Genomic DNA, 21,423 nt, shown 5'->3' with positions numbered 1-21,423 from the left:
TCTGTGTATTGTGACCATGTGTTGTGTATTTTTTTTTTATCATTGAAGCAGGTGACAAACTGCTCTAAATCCATTTTAGTCCTGGCCACACCGGCAGCTCATCATCTATATGAGGGGATGTCATGAATTTTTGGATGTGTTTTGGCCGCTTTGTGGGCGCTGAAGGTCTTTGGTCGTAGGAACCCTTGGTGTGGCCATTCCTTTGCCTGTTCCTTGTTATCAGGATCATCACTGTGGAGTCAGGTTTCATCCTCAGTCACTAACCTGGCCAAAATATCCTCTGCAGCTTCAAAATGGGCCAAAGCGGCTTTGGATGCTTCAACTCGTTCCCTCTTGTGATCGCTGTTCAAACATTACGGCACCCACTTTGCTGAAAGCTTGGCCTGCTGCACATGTCTAGAATAGTGGAGATAACAAACCCAACCCGCTCCCCTGAGATGTCCAGTATCTGGAATATATTGTGGATATTCGGTGGTCCTCAATAATCAGCTCATGGACGGCATCGCAGGTTGCCGGGTCAGTTGGGGGGGCCTCCAGTTCAGGGCTCATCTTCTATGGTGAAATGCCCATTCCTGTGAGATATCCAGGTTTTGACAATGCATAATTATACAGGCGTAAGCCCGGGCACACAACGCCTCCCCAGAGGTACCCCTTACCTGGTGGTAAAAGTATCCCTCAAACACAATCCGTTAATGCTGTATTTGCCTTACTTAAGGGCTAGAACCCACTACAGCGATTTATTTTTTTTTTTTTTTTTTTTTTTTTCCAATGTTTAGGGAGGTTTTCAAAACGCTAGCGTTTTCCCTAAATGCTCAGCTAATGTTAATGGATGGGCCAAATTCCACTAGAGCAATTATGATCACCAAAATCGCAAACGCAGGACATGGAGCATTTTTAGCGTTAGCGTTTCTGCAATGTAAAGTAGATAAACGCTGGAAATGAAAATGAATTGAAAGGACCAATCAGAAGACTCATAGAGAATCATTGCATAAGGGCTTTTAGGGAGATTTTGAAAATCGCCTGCGCTTGAAAATAGGGCAAAAAACGCCCTTAGTGTGAACAAGCCCTAAAGGTGTATATTTTTCAGGGTTTTTTTTTTTTGTGTCCCATGAATTGTAAAAAGTAACAGTAATATACCCTCATGACATACATATTAAAAGGGCAACTATTTATGTATTTATTTTATAATTTTTTTCTTTACAGTTCTTTGTTATGAATGGACATGGCCCCTGATCAGTGTCATGTCCATTAATTACAGGCACTGGGATTAGTTCAGGGAAGCCTCGCTTCCTTTCCCCAACTGCCGACGTGGAAATACCGCTGCTCGGAGTGGTGGTCACGCGTGCATGTGCACTGGACGAGAATACTCACCCAGGTAGCCTTGAGTGGCGCCTATCTGAACGAGAATACTTGTCCAGATAGGCTTAAAGAGAGTCTGAAGCATTTTAAAATACCTATTTATTAGAAAAATCCATAAAATACATACAATTGCTGTAGGCACATAGGTACTATGGAGAGAGAGAAAACACGTTAGCGTTGACAGCTGTTTCGCACCCTAGTATGGGGGTGCTTAATCAGGACAGTGAGCCCCCCTGAAAACCCTCCTTATATACAATAAAGCAACTTGCCAAATGGCAAGCAAACATGGACGCCTCCTCTGCACGCCGATCTCCGACATCTATGACTTCCGGGACGCATCTGCGTTCCACCAACCGGAAACCGGAAGTCATCATATGCTAGTGTAGCCTATCAGAGCGGCGGTGACGGGGCATAATCAAGGAGGCGGAGGCAACCGCGTCTAGGCGAAAACCACGCCTCCATGACTCCCAAATCCCTCCCAGTTAAACGCCACAGTCGGACAAATTATGTCCGTAAAGGTTGCCATGGATACCGTGGGTAAATACAAACGCCAGGGAAATTACAGCAAAAGATAGCAAAACAGGGCCTCCTGAGACCTACCGTATTTTTCGCAATAAAAGACGCACTTTTTCTTCCCCAAAACTGGGGGGGGGGGGGGAAAGTGGGTGCGTCTTATATTACAAAGGTACAGTATTTTCGCCCCATAACATACTTACCGGATCCTGCCGCCCCGATCCTCTCCTCCTTCGTCTGACCGCTGTCATCCAAGGTCGCAGCAGCCGTCATCTGAGGATCCCATTAGGTGTCATCAGAGGGTCCAGCAATCCCATCCAGTATCCCCGCTCTTTAAGTGTCCAAGTCGCTGGCTCCTCTCCACTGCAGTCATGCTTGTATGCAGGCTCGCTGTGATCACGCGCTGCCGCCTTGCCGGCTTCCTCCATAGTTACAGCGTCCTTTTCTTAGTTACAGTGCCCCCTTATGTGTGACGAGCAGCGCACGTGCGCCTGACGTCATGCGTGACCCCGGCGCACATGCGCCGCTCGTCACACAGAAAGGGGCACTGTAACTAAGAAGAGGACGCCGTAACTATGGAGGAAGTCGGCTGGGCGGCAGCGTGTAATCGCAGCGTGATCACCGTGAGCCTGCATACAAGCATGACTGCAGTGGAGAGGAGCCAGCGATTTTGACACTTAAAGAGCGGGAATACTGGATGGGATTGCTGGACCCTCTGATAACAGCTAATGGGATCCTCAGATGACACTGTGTAACGAAAAAAGAGGAAAAAAAACCACAGAGACACCAGGAGCCCCTATAGTGTATTATCCTTGCAATCTGGTCTAGATATGCAAATGATGCTACTCACAAGTATAGGTTGCTTGGAGAGGCAACCACTCGAATGCGCATGTGGAGAAAACCCGTCTCCACTCGGTCTTTAGGGTAGATGGTCGCAGCTCCTTCGAAAAAAGGTATCTTACCACAAATTTGTGGTGAGAAATAACAATCCAACAATTGTGGGGTGTTAGACTCGAGATAAACTAGTAGTAGGAGGCGCCCTTGTAGTATAAATTGCACTTAGGCTTATTAAAATGAACAGTAACATATATAGTAGATCGCCTACCTTAAGAATGGACTCTCCACTCGGTAGGATGAGTATAAAAATTTAATAATGATAAGCACTCAGGACAACGCGTTTCGCGGTATAAGCCGCTTCATCAGGTCAAAATAGTGCTGTAGTCAGTAGTAGTATAACTATAAGTGAGAGCACACACCATTAACCATTAACCAGGTTTGGCGCCCAGTAAATCTACTACTGACTACAGCACTATTTTGACCTGATGAAGCGGCTTATACCGCGAAACGCGTTGTCCTGAGTGCTTATCATTATTAAATTTTTATACTCATCCTACCGAGTGGAGAGTCGATTCTTAAGGTAGGCGATCTACTATATATGTTACTGTTCATTTTAATAAGCCTAAGTGCAATTTATACTACAAGGGCGCCTCCTACTACTAGTTTATCCTCAGATGACGGCTGGAGGCGTTAGTTAGTGAAGTGTAGTGGAGTTTGGGTTGGCTGGAGGGGTCAGTTAGTGAAGTGTAGTGGAGTTTGGGTTGGCTGGAGGGGTCAGTTAGTGAAGTGTAGTGTAGTTTGGGTTGGCTGGAGGGGTCAGTTAGTGAAGTGTAGTGTAGCTTGGGTTGGCTGGAGGGGTCAGTTAGTGAAGTGTAGTGTAGTTTGGGTTGGCTGGAGGGGTCAGTTAGTGAAGTGTAGTGTAGCTTGGGTTGGCTGGAGGGGTTAGTTAGTGAAGTGTAGGGCTGGCGGGGTCAGTTAGTGAAGTGTAGTGTAGTGTAGTTTGTGTTGGCTGCAGGGGTTAGTTAGTGAAATGTAGTGTAGTTTGGGTTGGCTGGAGGGGTTAGTTAGTGAAGTGTAGGGCTGGAGGGGTTAGTTAGTGAAGTGTAGGGCTGGCGGGGTCAGTTAGTGAAGTGTAGTGGAGTTTGGGTTGGCTGGAGGGGTCAGTTAGTGAAGTGTAGTGGAGTTTGGGTTGGCTGGAGGGGTCAGTTAGTGAAGTGTAGTGTAGTTTGGGTTGGCTGGAGGGGTCAGTTAGTGAAGTGTAGTGTAGCTTGGGTTGGCTGGAGGGGTTAGTTAGTGAAGTGTAGGGCTGGCGGGGTCAGTTAGTGAAGTGTAGTGTAGTGTAGTTTGTGTTGGCTGCAGGGGTTAGTTAGTGAAATGTAGTGTAGTTTGGGTTGGCTGGAGGGGTTAGTTAGTGAAGTGTAGGGCTGGAGGGGTTAGTTAGTGAAGTGTAGGGCTGGCGGGGTCAGTTAGTGAAGTGTAGTGTAGTTTGGGTTGGCTGGAGGGGTTAGTTAGTGAAGTGTAGTGTAGTTTGGGTTGCCTGGAGGGGTCAGTTAGTGAAGTGTAGTGTAGTTTGGGTTGCCTGGAGGGGTCAGTTAGTGAAGTGTAGTGTAGTTTGGTTTGCCTGGATGTCTCAGTTAGTGAAGTGTAGTGTAGTTTGGTTTGCCTGGAGGGGTCAGTTAGTGAAGTGTAGTGTAGTTTGGGTTGGCTGGAGTGATTAGTTAGTGAAGTGTAGTGTAGTTTGGGTTGGCTGGAGGGGTCAGTTAGTGAAGTGTAGTGCATCTTGGGTTGGCTGGAGGGGTTAGTTAGTGAAGTGTAGTGCATCTTGGGTTGGCTGGAGGGGTTAGTTAGTGAAGTGTAGTGTAGTTTGTGTTGGCTGCAGGGGTTAGTTAGTGAAGTGTAGGGCTGGCGGGGTCAGTTAGTGAAGTGTAGTGTAGTTTGTGTTGGCTGCAGGGGTTAGTTAGTGAAATGTAGTGTAGTTTGGGTTGGCTGGAGGGGTTAGTTAATGAAGTGTAGTGTAGTTTGGGTTGGCTGGAGGGGTTACTTAGTGAAGTGTAGAGTAGTTTGGGTTGGCTGCAGGTGTTAGTGAGGGAAGTGTAGTATACTGTAGTGTAGTGTAGTTGTAGTAGGGGTTAGTGAAGTAATGTGTAGTTGGTGGGGGCAGCAGGGGTAAGGGAAGTGTAGTGTAGCAGGTGTTAGTATAGATGGGCAGTGTAGCTTAGATAAAGACAGTTTTGGGGGAGTTAGAGGTCCATAAGAAGCCCCTGCACCATAGACGCACCTAGGTTTAGTTTAATTTTTTTTTTCCTGATTTTTGCCCTCTAAATCTAGGTGCGTCTTATATGCCGGAGCGAGGTATATTCCGAAAAATACGGTACCTAAATCCTATGTCAGAAACAAGCGGCCGGACGGACTCCGTAGTGTTACACAGTTCTCAGTAAGGTAGAGGTATAGAAAAGAGAGAAGATGAGATAAGAGAAAATTAATAATACAGAAATAACACATATAAAACCATAAAAAATGTATTCATAGCAACTACAAAAAGACTGACCTATCATTACGCCCATTTAAACCCAAGACTCCAGTAGTGTTGAAAAAGGAAATCCAGAAGCTTTCCCTCCTCAATATTTTCTTGTTCCAATCACCACCTCTCCTATCCTTGGCTACTGATTCTAACCCAAAAATGTTTTTAGTAGAATCTCCCGCATGGATTTCATTCGTATTGTGCATAACCCTGGGGCTTCCCTTAGCATTGAGGTTGCCAAGGGATCTACAATGTTGTTGGCAACGTTCCTGCATCATTTGTGTTGTCATAGCAACACACAATCTTTCACAGGGACAAATCAACTCATAAATCACTCCTCTGGACCTGCAATTCATAAATTGTTTAAATCTCACCGTTTGGCCAAATCTCTCAAAGCTTTTTCCTGTCACCATAAAATTGCTACAAGAACAACTGCCACATTTGTAGTTACCCATGGACCTCGTACGGCCAAGCCCATTTGATATCCTGGAGCTAACAAACTCACTTCTACAGGGTGGGCCATTTATATGGATACACCTTAATAAATGGGAATGGTTAGTGATATTAACTTCCTGTTTGTGGCACATTAGTATATGTGAGGGGGGAACTTTAAGATGGGTGGTGACCATGGCGGCCATTTTGAAGGCGGACATTTTGAATCCATAGGAAGAGGGTCATGTGACACATCAAACTTATTGGGAATTTCACAAGAAAAACAATGGTGTGCTTGGTTTTAACGTAACTTTATTCTTTCATGAGTTCTTTATTTAGTTTCTCTTTGTTTACAGCCATTGACATATCGCCGAGGTTAACACATGAGGAGTGGATAAAAATTGTGTTGATGTCTGGTGAACGCAGTAACCGGGTCATTGCAGCAGATTTCAATGCAAGACACCCGATAAGACCACCCATCTCCCATGCTACAGTTAGCAAACTGCTTGCTAAGTTTCGTGAAACTGGTTCAGCGTTGGATTTGCCAAAATGTGAATGCATGAAATCTGTCACTAATGAAGACACATCAGTGGCTGTCCTAGCTTCATTCAGCAAGAGCCCACAACGTAGCACTCGCCGCATGTCACTGGAGAGTGGCATTGGTCGAACATCCCTTCGGTGGATATTAGCTACTCACAAATGGCACCCTTACAAACTCCAGCTACTGCAGCATCTCAAAGAGGATGACCCAGATCGGCGCACTGAATTTGCAGGATGGGCAAAACAAAAATTGGAACAGGGCCCTCAATTTACGCAGAAGATTTTGCTCAGTGATGAGGCAAACTTTTATGTGAGTGGTGAAGTTAACTAACAAACCCACCGCTATTGGTCTGACACTAACCCACATTGGATAGATCCCTCCAAGACTGTTGGAACAAAAAAATTGATGGTATGGTGTGTTATATGGGGTACAAAGATAGTGGGGCCATTCTTCATCAATGGAAACCTAAAGGCCACTGGATATGCGAAATTGCTACATGATGATGTGTTTCCCTCTTTATGCACTGAAGCTGGCACGTTCCCTGAGTTTTTCCAGCAAGATGGTGCACCACCACATTATGGGTGTCAGGTCCGAGCATTCCTAGATGTACAGTTTCCTGGAAACTGGATTGGTAGTCGCGGGCCAGTTGAATGGCCCCCATGGTCTCCCGATCTGACCCCCTTAGACTTTTATCTTTGGGGTCATCTGTCTGAAGGCAATTGCTGTGAAGATATGAGATGTGCAGCACCTGAAACTACGGATACTGGAAGCCTGTGCTGGCATTTCTCCTGCGGTGTTGCTATCAGTGTGTGAGGAGTGGGAGAAGAGGGTACGGATACTGGAAGCCTGTGCTAGCATTTCTCCTGCGGTGTTGCTATCAGTGTGTGAAGAGTGGGAGAAGAGGGTACAGATACTGGAAGCCAGTGCTAGCATTTCTCCTGCAGTGTTGCCATCAGTGTGTGAAGACTGGGAGAAGAGGGTTGCATTGACAATTCAACACAATGGGCAGCATTGAATACATTTTATAAGTGGTCAGAAACTTGTAAATAATTCATGAAATAATAAAGTTATGTTAAAACCAAGCACAGCATTGTTTTTCTTGTGAAATTCCCACTAAGTTTGATGTGTCATATGACCCTCTTCCTATTGAAAAAACAAAAGTTGGATTCAAAATGGCCAACTTCAAAATGGCCGCCATGGTCACCACCCATCTTGAAAGGTATTCCCCCTTACATATACTAATGTGCCACAAACAAGAAGTTAATATCACCAACCATTCCCATTTTATTAAGGTGTATCCATATAAATGGCCCACCCTGTAGTTAGTTGGTATTTTAAACTAGATGGTTTCCTGTAAGAAACACAAGGAGGGAGTCTACATTTTTCATTTAACAGATTGTCCTGTTGGATAATCCACCAATTCTTCTACATAGATTTCTTGATGGACTCAAACATTGGGGAATAGGTAAAGTGCATGTAGAATCTGTTATCAGAGCTCTTCACTTTTTTGCTTTGAAGGGAGTCCCTACTTTTATTGGCCGCCTTTTCAAAGGCCTGATTAATATCTCCTTATTTGTAAACCCTCACCAAAAGCCTCTCACACAATTGACTAAAGGGGAGAGACCTCACCGTAGGGGCGGGGGGGGGGGGGGGCAGTAACTAGTAGCATACAGTAAATAATTGACAAGGTTTTAGTTATCAAAGACCCCCGGTTGCATCTATACACAAATCCAAAAAATCAACTTTCTGATATCCCCATGTGTAGGTAAAGGCCATATTGACATCATTGGCGTGCACATATCCCATGAATTGTAAAAAATCATCCTGTCCTCCATCCAAAACCAACAAAATATCATCAATAAAACGGATCCAGAGTTTGAGCCTCCCTAGGAACGCGTTCCCCACCATAAAGATGTAGTTGGCCTCCCAGTGGCCCATGAAGAGACCTGCATAGGTGGGGGCCACGGGTTCCCCATTGCCGTGCCGACCTCCTGACTGAACCACTGACTGTCAAACAGGAACGCATTCCTGGTGAGGATAAACTCCAGACCCACCAACGTAAACCATCGTTCTGAATCTGAATGAGTGATAAAGGGGAGAAAAAACTTTCAACAGCCCTTAGGCCGTCAGCATGGCAAATCCTACTATAAAGAGACACATCATCAATAGTCGCTAGAGCATATGATGACTGCCATTCAAAATCATTTAGGATATTAAGAAATTCCAAAGTGTCCCCTACGAAGGATGGGATAGTTTTTAAAAGAGGCCTTAATTTAGAGTCCAAAAACTGAGATAAAGGTTCAGTAAGGGAACCAATAGCAGAAACTATTGGCCTCCCAGGTGGTTTGTCCAGAGACTTGTGTATTTTCGGTATAGAGTACCAAACTGGACTTCTCGGATATTGAGGAAACAATTTATTGACGTCTTTCCTGTCTATAGTCCCCTCTGAACAAGCCTTAGATAATAATTTCTTTAATTCCTGATGGATCACTAGGTAGCCGTGTATAGGTGGATCTATCGTTCAATTGTCTTGGGCACTCCTCCTGGTAGTCTTTTGTAGATAAGATAACAACTCCTTCCCCTTTATCTGCTTCCCGAATGGTTATGTCCTGATTTTCTCTTAGACTGCGCAATGCCCATTTTTACAACTCAGTTAAATTTGTGTGATCCTTAGGATAGATCAAGGCTCTGCAGTCCTCCAGGACACTTTTCATAAACAGTTCTACTGACCCTCCAGGAATCGAAGGGGGATAAATGTAAAGGCATTGCCTATATACGTTGGTAAAGGGTGATTCAAATCCACCGTATTCTGTTGAGGGTCCCCAGCCAGTTTTTACAAATCTATCAGGGCTGCTCTGTCCCTTTGGATGAATCTGGCTGCTGCAGTCATGATGCAGTAGTCCAGGCAGAAGATGATGAGGGCATGAACAAGGAGTTTGGCAGGGGCGGATCCTGGAGATGCTGTAACGGTGGAAATTGCAGGTCAGGTAATGTTTTGGATGTGGGGGCAAAGGAAAGCTCTGAGTCCTGGGTGACACCCATGGCCTCGGCATGGGGGGTAGGGAAATTGCGTGTTGTTACTGTGATATGGGGAGGAGTAATGTTGCGTGTGGCAGAAAAATCAACACACAGGTGGTATTTGAAGCCCAGGGAGGAGATGACTTTGCCAATAGAGGAGGTGTAAATTGAAAACAGTAAGGGGCCACAGACAGAGCCCTGGGGGACCGCAACTGAAAGGAAGGTGGAAGAGGAGCTGTTGAAGGAGGTTTTCAAGGAGCGGTTGGAGAGATGTGAGGAGAATCAGGCCAAGGATAAGTCATGGTTGCCCATGGGCTGCAAAGATTGGAGAAGAAAGGAATCGGTCACAGGGTTAAATGTTGAGGAGAGGTCAAGGAGGAGTCGGATGGAAAATTTGCCTTCGTCTTTTGCATTAACCAGTCACTAACCACTATGATGAGAGCTGCTTCAGTTGAGCGGGTGGGTCAGATTGCAGGGGTCAAATAAGGAGTTGGTACTGAGGACTAGGTCAGATGACGGTGGACCAGGCACTCAAGGCGTTTTGAGGCAGTAGTTGGAGGGTAGTGAGGGGTTGAGTGAGAGTATATTCAGCAGGGGGAGTACAGTAGCCTGCTTGAAGTTTGAGGGGAAGGTCTGGTGGAGAAGTTGAACAGGGAGGTGAGGACAGGAGCCAGGTCTGGGAAAAGAGGGCTCTAGGGTGCTGGATGGGATAGGGTCCAGGAGGTAGTAGATGTTGGGGTAAGTCACCAATAGCAGGTTTACTTCTTCCTCCAAGATGATGAGAGTGAAGGAGAAGGGGGGGTAGGGCATAGGAGTGAGCAGGGGCAGTGGAGTGGAGCGGGGTAGAGCATGGGAATGAGCAGAGGCAGTGGAGTGAAGGAGGAGAGCGGGGTAGAGCATGGGAGTGAGCAGGGGCAGTGAAGTGAAGGAGGAGACCTGGGAAGGGCATGGGAGTAAAACAGGGACAGTGTAGTGAGGGAGAGAAATTCCTTGTCAGAAAGGAGAAGTGCTGATAGAAGCACTCATAGTGGCGGCTCCCTCCCTCTGCATCAGCGAGTAGGGTTGCCGCGGCATACTGCAGTTTGATTGTGCATGTTAATCATACCATAATCATACCATGCACAATCGTGTTTTACTGTTTTTTGGGGGGAGCAGGGTCAGGCATATGAAAAACGTCGAGGGTGGGACGCAGCAGCAGGCACACGAACAGCGAAGGGGGTCAACAAATACTCACTTCTCCGGGGTCCATCATGTGTGTACTACCTACTTCTTCCTTTTTCCTGTTCTTGTGTTCTATCCCCCTGTAACAGCGCCCAGGAGAGCGCAGTGACAGCAATTATATAGAGGTGTCAGGGGGTGGTGCTGTAGCACAGTGTGTGGGAAGAGCGCTGGGGAGAGAGGGGCAATGCCAGATGAGGAGAGAGCATTGACAGCAGTTATATAGAGGTGTCAGGGGGTGGCGCTGTAGCACAGTGTGTGGGAAGAGCGCTGGGGAGAGAGGGGCAGTGCCAGATGAGGAGAGAGCATTGACAGCAGTTATATAGAGGTGTCAGGGGGTGGCGCTGTAGCACAGTGTGTGGGAAGAGCGCTGGGGAGAGAGGGGCAGTGCCAGATGAGGAGAGAGGATTGACAGCAGTTATATAGAGGTGTCAGGGGGTGGCGCTGTAGCACAGTGTGTGGGAAGAGCGCTGGGGAGAGAGGGGCAGTGTCAGATGAGGAGAGAGCATTGACAACAGTTATATAGAGGTGTCAGGGGGTGGCGCTGTAGCACAGTGTGTGGGAAGAGCGCTGGGGAGAGAGGGGCAGTGCCAGATGAGGAGAGAGCATTGACAGCAGTTATATAGAGGTGTCAGGGGGTGGCGCTGTAGCACAGTGTGTGGGAAGAGCGCTGGGGAGAGAGGGGCAGTGCCAGATGAGGAGAGAGCATTGACAGCAGTTATATAGAGGTGTCAGGGGGTGGCGCTGTAGCACAGTGTGTGGGAAGAGCGCTGGGAGAGAGGGGCAGTGCCAGATGAGGAGAGAGCATTGACAGCAGTTATATAGAGGTGTCAGGGGGTGGCGCTGTAGCACAGTGTGTGGGAAGAGCGCTGGGGAGAGAGGGGCAGTGCCAGATGAGGAGAGAGCATTGACAACAGTTATATAGAGGTGTCAGGGGGTGGCGCTGTAGCACAGTGTGTGGGAAGAGCGCTGGGGAGAGAGGGGCAGTGCCAGATGAGGAGAGAGCATTGACAACAGTTATATAGAGGTGTCAGGGGGTGGCGCTGTAGCACAGTGTGTGGGAAGAGCGCTGGGGAGAGAGGGGCAGTGCCAGATGAGGAGAGAGCATTGACAACAGTTATATAGAGGTGTCAGGGGGTGGCGCTGTAGCACAGTGTGTGGGAAGAGCGCTGGGAGAGAGGGGCAGTGCCAGATGAGGAGAGAGCATTGACAACAGTTATATAGAGGTGTCAGGGGGTGGCGCTGTAGCACAGTGTGTGGGAAGAGCGCTGGGGAGAGAGGGGCAGTGCCAGATGAGGAGAGAGCATTGACAGCAGTTATATAGAGGTGTCAGGGGGTGGCGCTGTAGCACAGTGTGTGGGAAGAGCGCTGGGGAGAGAGGGGCAATGCCAGATGAGGAGAGAGCATTGACAGCAGTTATATAGAGGTGTCAGGGGGTGGCGCTGTAGCACAGTGTGTGGGAAGAGCGCTGGGGAGAGAGGGGCAGTGCCAGATGAGGAGAGAGCATTGACAACAGTTATATAGAGGTGTCAGGGGGTGGCGCTGTAGCACAGTGTGTGGGAAGAGCGCTGGGGAGAGAGGGGCAATGCCAGATGAGGAGAGAGCATTGACAGCAGTTATATAGAGGTGTCAGGGGGTGGCGCTGTAGCACAGTGTGTGGGAAGAGCGCTGGGGAGAGAGGGGCAGTGCCAGATGAGGAGAGAGCATTGACAACAGTTATATAGAGGTGTCAGGGGGTGGCGCTGTAGCACAGTGTGTGGGAAGAGCGCTGGGGAGAGAGGGGCAGTGCCAGATGAGGAGAGAGCATTGACAGCAGTTATATAGAGGTGTCAGGGGGTGGCGCTGTAGCACAGTGTGTGGGAAGAGCGCTGGGAGAGAGCATTAACAGCAGTTATATAGAGGTGTCAGGGGGTGGCGCTGTAGCACAGTGTGTGGGAAGAGTGCTGGGAGAGAGGGGCAGTGCCAGATGAGGAGAGAGCATTGACAGCAGTTATATAGAAGTGTCACAGGGTGGCGCTGTAGCACAGTGTGTGGGAAGAGTGCTGGGAGAGAGGGGCAGTGCCAGATGAGGAGAGAGCATTGACAGCAGTTATATAGAGGTGTCAGGGGGTGGCGCTGTAGCACAGTGTGTGGGAAGAGCGCTGGGGAGAGAGGGGCAGTGCCAGATGAGGAGAGAGCATTGACAGCAGTTATATAGAGGTGTCAGGGGGTGGCGCTGTAGCACAGTGTGTGGGAAGAGCGCTGGGGAGAGAGGGGCAGTGCCAGATGAGGAGAGAGCATTGACAACAGTTATATAGAGGTGTCAGGGGGTGGCGCTGTAGCACAGTGTGTGGGAAGAGCGCTGGGGAGAGAGGGGCAGTGCCAGATGAGGAGAGAGCAGTGACAGCAGTTATATAGAGGTGTCAGGGGGTGGCGCTGTAGCACAGTGTGTGGGAAGAGCGCTGGGAGAGAGGGGCAGTGTCAGATGAGGAGAGAGCATTGACAGCAGTTATATAGAGGTGTCAGGGGGTGGCGCTGTAGCACAGTGTGTGGGAAGAGCGCTGGGGAGAGAGGGGCAGTGCCAGATGAGGAGAGAGCAGTGACAGCAGTTATATAGAGGTGTCAGGGGGTGGCGCTGTAGCACAGTGTGTGGGAAGAGCGCTGGGGAGAGAGGGGCAGTGCCAGATGAGGAGAGAGCATTGACAGCAGTTATATAGAGGTGTCAGGGGGTGGCGCTGTAGCACAGTGTGTGGGAAGAGCGCTGGGGAGAGAGGGGCAGTGCCAGATGAGGAGAGAGCAGTGACAGCAGTTATATAGAGGTGTCAGGGGGTGGCGCTGTAGCACAGTGTGTGGGAAGAGCGCTGGGAGAGAGCATTAACAGCAGTTATATAGAGGTGTCAGGGGGTGGCGCTGTAGCACAGTGTGTGGGAAGAGCGCTGGGGAGAGAGGGGCAGTGCCAGATGAGGAGAGAGCATTGACAGCAGTTATATAGAGGTGTCAGGGGGTGGCGCTGTAGCACAGTGTGTGGGAAGAGCGCTGGGGAGAGAGGGGCAGTGCCAGATGAGGAGAGAGCATTGACAGCAGTTATATAGAGGTGTCAGGGGGTGGCGCTGTAGCACAGTGTGTGGGAAGAGCACTGGGGAGAGAGGGGCAGTGCCAGATGAGGAGAGAGCATTGACAGCAGTTATATAGAGGTGTCAGGGGGTGGCGCTGTAGCACAGTGTGTGGGAAGAGCGCTGGGAGAGAGGGGCAGTGCCAGATGAGGAGAGAGCAGTGACAGCAGTTATATAGAGGTGTCAGGGGGTGGCGCTGTAGCACAGTGTGTGGGAAGAGCGCTGGGAGAGAGGGGCAGTGCCAGATGAGGAGAGAGCAGTGACAGCAGTTATATAGAGGTGTCAGGGGGTGGCGCTGTAGCACAGTGTGTGGGAAGAGCGCTGGGAGAGAGGGGCAGTGCCAGATGAGGAGAGAGCAGTGACAGCAGTTATATAGAGGTGTCAGGGGGTGGCGCTGTAGCACAGTGTGTGGGAAGAGCGCTGGGAGAGAGGGGCAGTGCCAGATGAGGAGAGAGCATTGACAGCAGTTATATAGATGTGTCAGGGGGTGGCGCTGTAGCACAGTGTGTGGGAAGAGCGCTGGGGAGAGAGGGGCAGTGCCAGATGAGGAGAGAGCATTGACAACAGTTATATAGAGGTGTCAGGGGGTGGCGCTGTAGCACAGTGTGTGGGAAGAGCGCTGGGGAGAGAGGGGCAGTGCCAGATGAGGAGAGAGCATTGACAGCAGTTATATAGAGGTGTCAGGGGGTGGCGCTGTAGCACAGTGTGTGGGAAGAGCGCTGGGAGAGAGCATTAACAGCAGTTATATAGAGGTGTCAGGGGGTGGCGCTGTAGCACAGTGTGTGGGAAGAGCGCTGGGAGAGAGGGGCAGTGCCAGATGAGGAGAGAGCAGTGACAGCAGTTATATAGAGGTGTCAGGGGGTGGCGCTGTAGCACAGTGTGTGGGAAGAGCGCTGGGAGAGAGGGGCAGTGCCAGATGAGGAGAGAGCATTGACAGCAGTTATATAGAGGTGTCAGGGGGTGGCGCTGTAGCACAGTGTGTGGGAAGAGCGCTGGGGAGAGAGGGGCAGTGCCAGATGAGGAGAGAGCAGTGACAGCAGTTATATAGAGGTGTCAGGGGGTGGCGCTGTAGCACAGTGTGTGGGAAGAGCGCTGGGGAGAGAGGGGCAGTGCCAGATGAGGAGAGAGCAGTGACAGCAGTTATATAGAGGTGTCAGGAGCTGCCATATCCAGAGGTTTCAGCATCTTTCATCCAGTGGTAAAAACAAATTATACACACTTATTTTTTTGTAGACATATTTTATTAGTAATAATACAGTGCTAACATCTTCTGTAGCACACAGTACACAGGAGAGCATCCCGGGAATACACATGTTCACATGATAAATACAGTAAAGCAGAAATAAGAAACATGAAGAGGATGCAGAGGATCAGCAGGGCTGCCAGGCAACTGGTATTGCTTATAAGGAAATAAGTATGGCCGCCCCCATTTCCATTGCAAACAAGAGTGTATCCACGGGCCTCAGTGTGCAGACAATATCTGTAGGGGAGTCAAAGGTTATAGTAAGAGGACCATCAAACCTCTAAACATCATTGCAATCCAAGCAGCAAAGCCAGTCTGGACTCGACCCTTGCAAAGAGATGCTTCTCCAACACTTGAAATGTATTTGTTTAGCGCAGGTGCAGCATATTGAGAGCACAACGTTTCGGACTACATGCCGTTTCTCAAGGCACTTGACAAAAGGCATAATCCAAGACCTCCACCTAGTGGTGAAAGGAAATATTGCAGTCTGTATTTCACTCTAAAAGCATAAATATGATTCTACATCAATAAATAGAAAAATTACAGTACGCAAAGAGTTCACAAATCCGAAATAAAACAATTCAGCTCCACCATGATGTTTAATTCTTTATGGATTAGATTTTCTGGTCGATATACTTGGGGAATTCTCCCTGTCTAATCACTGACGTTCCTGTGTGCCCTAAAATGTACATCCTGATGGGACTCTTATTGAGAACAGTATAATAGTCCAAACACTCAGAGAAGCCATTTGTGATATGAAACATAATAATGCTCCCAGTGCAAAAAATAAAATGTACCCACTGCACACCCAGACCTGTTGTGGATCCGATGTGGACCAGAGCAGTTCTCACATTCTAGCTACACCGATAGAAATAACTTTATCACTACTTATAACACCTTAGAGATCTATACATCAATTATTTCTAGTATAAACAAGGTTTTCTTTGGCTGTTTTTTGTCCATTAGGAATAATTTTATTTCTCATGCATTAAAAAAAAAAAAAAAAAATACAATTTCTCAAATTTCATTTATTATTCTTTAAAAATAAAAAGTGCTATGGTAGATAATACAAACACCAATTACATTTCGCCATTCATTCCATCTGTTATATGACTTACATTTTGTTGCTGCCGTGTTTGTTGACGGTATTCAAGTTTGAAATACAGTAATATTTTTCTGCATTATGTTGTATTTTTCTCCTAGTGCTGCAACAATAACAAAACATGTCTAAAGGTAACATGGGGGATAAAAGGTTTCTAGAAAGCATACTTAGTTGCTTTATTATGCAGAGGGTGTGGTCTCAAAAGTGGGTGGTGTTATAAGAGGTAGCTAAAAAGTATTTTCAGCACTGCGTAATAAGTTGGTGCTTTATAAATACAGTAAATAAATAAATATTTCTGTAGTATTAGCCACCCCCCTTTATAAGAAAGAAGGGGTTGTTGCTGGTTGGTTTCCCTTTCTTTGCTGATCTGCTGGTTCTGCTTTAGTTTCTATCTTCCACTGGTAGTCTAGCAGCCTCCCTTTCTTCCCCTTTAAATATCCCCCAGTGGACTAGTGTCCCCCCTCCCCCCCACTCCAATAGCCTTCCATGGCAGTTTATCTAGCAGTCCTTCCCATCTTTATCTCCCTGGTAGTCTAGTCCATCCAGAGAATGCAAGTTCCAGCTTTCCTTTAAGGTACCGACACTCGCTACATTACAGCCTGCCTCTGGGGAGAATCATGCATGTAAGTGGGAGCCTCTCAATATCACCTAAATATACGGCATACAGGGTCTTCAGCAACATCTGATTGTTCCCCCACTCACCCAGCCCACCGGAAACCACTCAGTTGTGGGCTGCATACTGTCACTCCTCCTGCTCCACAGTAACTGACAATTCCGTACCACCTCAGCCCCCAACTGTCACCCGATCCCTGCCAGGCAACAGCCCTCCAATCCCCCAACTGTAGCCCAATCCCTGCCCTGCAACAGTACTCTTATCCCACAACGGTCACCCAATCCCTGCATGGCAACAGTCCTCCAATCCCACAACTGTCACCCAATCCCTTTCCCGCAACAGTGCTCCAATCCCCCAAATGTCACCCGATCCCTGCCTGGCAACAGTCCTCTGATCCCACAACTGTCACCCAATCCCTGCCCAGCAACAGTCCTCTGATCCCACAACTGTCACCTGATCCCTCCCTGGCAACAGTCCTCCAATCCCCCAACTGTCACCCAATCCCTGCCCAGCAACAGTCTCTGATCCCACAACAAATTTCACCTGATCACTGCCCTGCAACAGTCCTCTGATCCCACAACTGTCACCCAACCCCTGCCCGGCAACAGTCCTCCAATCCCACAACTGTCACCCAATCCCTGCCCGGCAACAGTCCTCCAATCCCACAACTGTCACACAATCCCTGTCCCACAACAGTGCTCCAATCCCCCAATTCCTGCCTGGCAACAGTCCTCTGATCCCACAACTGTCACCCAATCCCTGCCCGGCAACAGTCTCTGATCCCACAACTGTCACCCCATCCCTGCCCAGCAACAGTCTCTGATCCCACAACTGTCACCCCATCCCTGCCCAGCAACAGTCCTCTGATCCAACAACAAATTTCACCTGATCACTGCCCTGCAACAGTCCTCCAATCCCACAACTGTCACCCGATCCCTGCCCGGCAACAGTCCTCTGATCCCACAACTGTCACCCAATCCCTGCCCGGCAACAGTCTCTGATCCCACAACTGTCACCTCATCCCTGCCCAGCAACAGTCTCTGATCCCACAACTGTCATCCCATCCCTGCCCAGCAACAGTCCTCTGATCCCACAACAAATTTCACCTGATCACTGCCCTGCAACAGTCCTCCAATCCCACAACTGTCACCCGATCCCTGCCCGGCAACAGTCCTCTGATCCCACAACTGTCACCAAACCCTGCCCAGCAACAGTCCTCCAATCCCACAACTGTCACCCAATCCCTGCCCTGCAACAGTCCTCCAATCCCACAACTGTCACCCGATCCCTGCCCGGCAACAGTCCTCTGATCCCACAACTGTCACCCGATCCCACAACTGTCACCCCATCCCTGCCCAGCAACAGTCCTCTGACCCCACAACAAATTTCACCCGATCCCTGCCCGGCAACAGTCCTCCGATCCCACAACTGTCACCCAATCCCTGCCCGGCAACAGTCCTCTGATCCCACAACTGTCACCCAATCCCTGCCCAGCAACAGTCCTCTGATCCCACAACTGTCACCCGATCACTGCCCTGCAACAGTCCTCCAATCCCACAACTGTCACCCGATCCCTGCCCGGCAACAGTCCTCCAATCCCACAACTGTCACCCGATCCCTGCCCGGCAACAGTCCTCCGATCCCACAACTGTCACCCCATCCCTGCCCGGCAACAGTCCTCTGATCCCACAACTGTCACCCAATCCCTGCCCAGCAACAGTCCTCTGATCCCACAACTGTCACCCAATCCCTGCCCAGCAACAGTCCTCTGATCCCACAACTGTCACCCAATCCCTGCCCAGCAACAGTCCTCTGATCCCACAACTGTCACCCAATCCCTGCCCAGCAACAGTCCTCTGATCCCACAACTGTCACCCAATCCCTGCCCAGCAACAGTCCTCTGATCCCACAACTGTCACCCAATCCCTGCCCAGCAACAGTCCTCCGATCCCACAACTGTCACCCCATCCCTGCCCAGCAACAGTCCTCTGATCCCACAACTGTCACCCAATCCCTGCCCAGCAACAGTCCTCTGATCCCACAACTGTCACCCCATCCCTGCCCAGCAACAGTCCTCCAATCCCACAACTGTCACCCCATCCCTGCCCGGCAACAGTCCTCTGATCCCACAACTGTCACCCGATCCCTGCCCGGCAACAGTCCTCTGATCCCACAACTGTCACCCCATCCCTGCCCAGCAACAGTCCTCTGATCCCACAACTGTCACCCAATCCCTGCCCAGCAACAGTCCTCTGATCCCACAACTGTCACCCCATCCCTGCCCAGCAACAGTCCTCTGATCCCACAACTGTCACCCGATCCCTGCCCGGCAACAGTCCTCTGATCCCACAACTGTCACCCGATCCCTGCCCGGCAACAGTCCTCTGATCCCACAACTGTCACCCCATCCCTGCCCAGCAACAGTTCTCTGATCCCACAACAAATTTCACCTGATCACTGCCCTGCAACAGTCCTCCAATCCCACAACTGTCACCTGATCCCTGCCCGGCAACAGTCCTCTGATGCCACAACTGTCACCCAATCCCTGCCCGGCAACAGTCCTCCGATCCCACAACTGTCACCCCATCCCTGCCCAGCAACAGTCCTCTGATCCCACAACTGTCACCCCATCCCTGCCCGGCAACAGTCCTCTGATCCCACAACTGTCACCCAATCCCTGCCCAGCAACAGTCCTCTGATCCCACAACTGTCACCCAATCCCTGCCCAGCAACAGTCCTCTGATCCCACAACTGTCACCCAATCCCTGCCCAGCAACAGTCCTCTGATCCCACAACTGTCACCCAATCCCTGCCCAGCAACAGTCCTCTGATCCCACAACTGTCACCCAATCCCTGCCCAGCAACAGTCCTCCGATCCCACAACTGTCACCCCATCCCTGCCCAGCAACAGTCCTCTGATCCCACAACTGTCACCCAATCCCTGCCCAGCAACAGTCCTCTGATCCCACAACTGTCACCCCATCCCTGCCCAGCAACAGTCCTCCAATCCCACAACTGTCACCCGATCCCTGCCCAGCAACAGTCCTCCAATCCCACAACTGTCACCCGATCCCTGCCCAGCAACAGTCCTCCGATCCCACAACTGTCACCCCATCCCTGCCCAGCAACAGTCCTCTGATCCCACAACTGTCACCCAATCCCTGCCCAGCAACAGTCCACTGATCCCACAACTGTCACCCAATCCCTGCCCAGCAACAGTCCTCTGATCCCACAACTGTCACCCGATCCCTGCCCGGCAACAGTCCTCTGATCCCACAACTGTCACCCGATCCCTGCCCGGCAACAGTCCTCTGATCCCACAACTGTCACCCCATCCCTGCCCAGCAACAGTTCTCTGATCCCACAACAAATTTCACCTGATCACTGCCCTGCAACAGTCCTCCAATCCCACAACTGTCACCTGATCCCTGCCCGGCAACAGTCCTCTGATGCCACAACTGTCACCCAATCCCTGCCCGGCAACAGTCCTCCGATCCCACAACTGTCACCCCATCCCTGCCCAGCAACAGTCCTCTGATCCCACAACTGTCACCCCATCCCTGCCCGGCAACAGTCCTCTGATCCCACAACTGTCACCCAATCCCTGCCCAGCAACAGTCCTCTGATCCCACAACTGTCACCCCATCCCTGCCCAGCAACAGTCCTCCGATCCCACAACTGTCACCCCATCCCTGCCCAGCAACAGTCCTCTGATCCCACAACTGTCACCCAATCCCTGCCCAGCAACAGTCCTCTGATCCCACAACTGTCACCCAATCCCTGCCCAGCAACAGTCCTCTGATCCCACAACTGTCACCCAATCCCTGCCCAGCAACAGTCCTCCGATCCCACAACTGTCACCCCATCCCTGCCCAGCAACAGTCCTCTGATCCCACAACTGTCACCCAATCCCTGCCCAGCAACAGTCCTCTGATCCCACAACTGTCACCCAATCCCTGCCCAGCAACAGTCCTCCAATCCCACAACTGTCACCCGATCCCTGCCCGACAACAGTCCTCTGATCCCACAACTGTCACCCAATCCCTGCCCAGCAACAGTCCTCTGATCCCACAACTGTCACCCAATCCCTGCCCAGCAACAGTCCTCCGATCCCACAACTGTCACCCCATCCCTGCCCAGCAACAGTCCTCTGATCCCACAACTGTCACCCAATCCCTGCCCAGCAACAGTCCTCTGATCCCACAACTGTCACCCAATCCCTGCCCAGCAACAGTCCTCCAATCCCACAACTGTCACCCGATCCCTGCCCAGCAACAGTCCTCCGATCCCACAACTGTCACCCCATCCCTGCCCAGCAACAGTCCTCTGATCCCACAACTGTCACCCAATCCCTGCCCAGCAACAGTCCACTGATCCCACAACTGTCACCCAATCCCTGCCCAGCAACAGTCCTCTGATCCCACAACTGTCACCCGATCCCTGCCCGGCAACAGTCCTCTGATCCCACAACTGTCACCCGATCCCTGCCCGGCAACAGTCCTCTGATCCCACAACTGTCACCCCATCCCTGCCCAGCAACAGTTCTCTGATCCCACAACAAATTTCACCTGATCACTGCCCTGCAACAGTCCTCCAATCCCACAACTGTCACCTGATCCCTGCCCGGCAACAGTCCTCTGATGCCACAACTGTCACCCAATCCCTGCCCGGCAACAGTCCTCCGATCCCACAACTGTCACCCCATCCCTGCCCAGCAACAGTCCTCTGATCCCACAACTGTCACCCCATCCCTGCCCGGCAACAGTCCTCTGATCCCACAACTGTCACCCAATCCCTGCCCAGCAACAGTCCTCTGATCCCACAACTGTCACCCAATACCTGCCCAGCAACAGTCCTCCGATCCCACAACTGTCACCCCATCCCTGCCCAGCAACAGTCCTCTGATCCCACAACTGTCACCCAATCCCTGCCCA

Source organism: Hyperolius riggenbachi, chromosome 10 (genome assembly GCF_040937935.1).
Source record: "Hyperolius riggenbachi isolate aHypRig1 chromosome 10, aHypRig1.pri, whole genome shotgun sequence".
Lineage (NCBI taxonomy): Eukaryota > Metazoa > Chordata > Amphibia > Anura > Hyperoliidae > Hyperolius > Hyperolius riggenbachi.
This window is presented reverse-complemented; position numbering follows the sequence as displayed.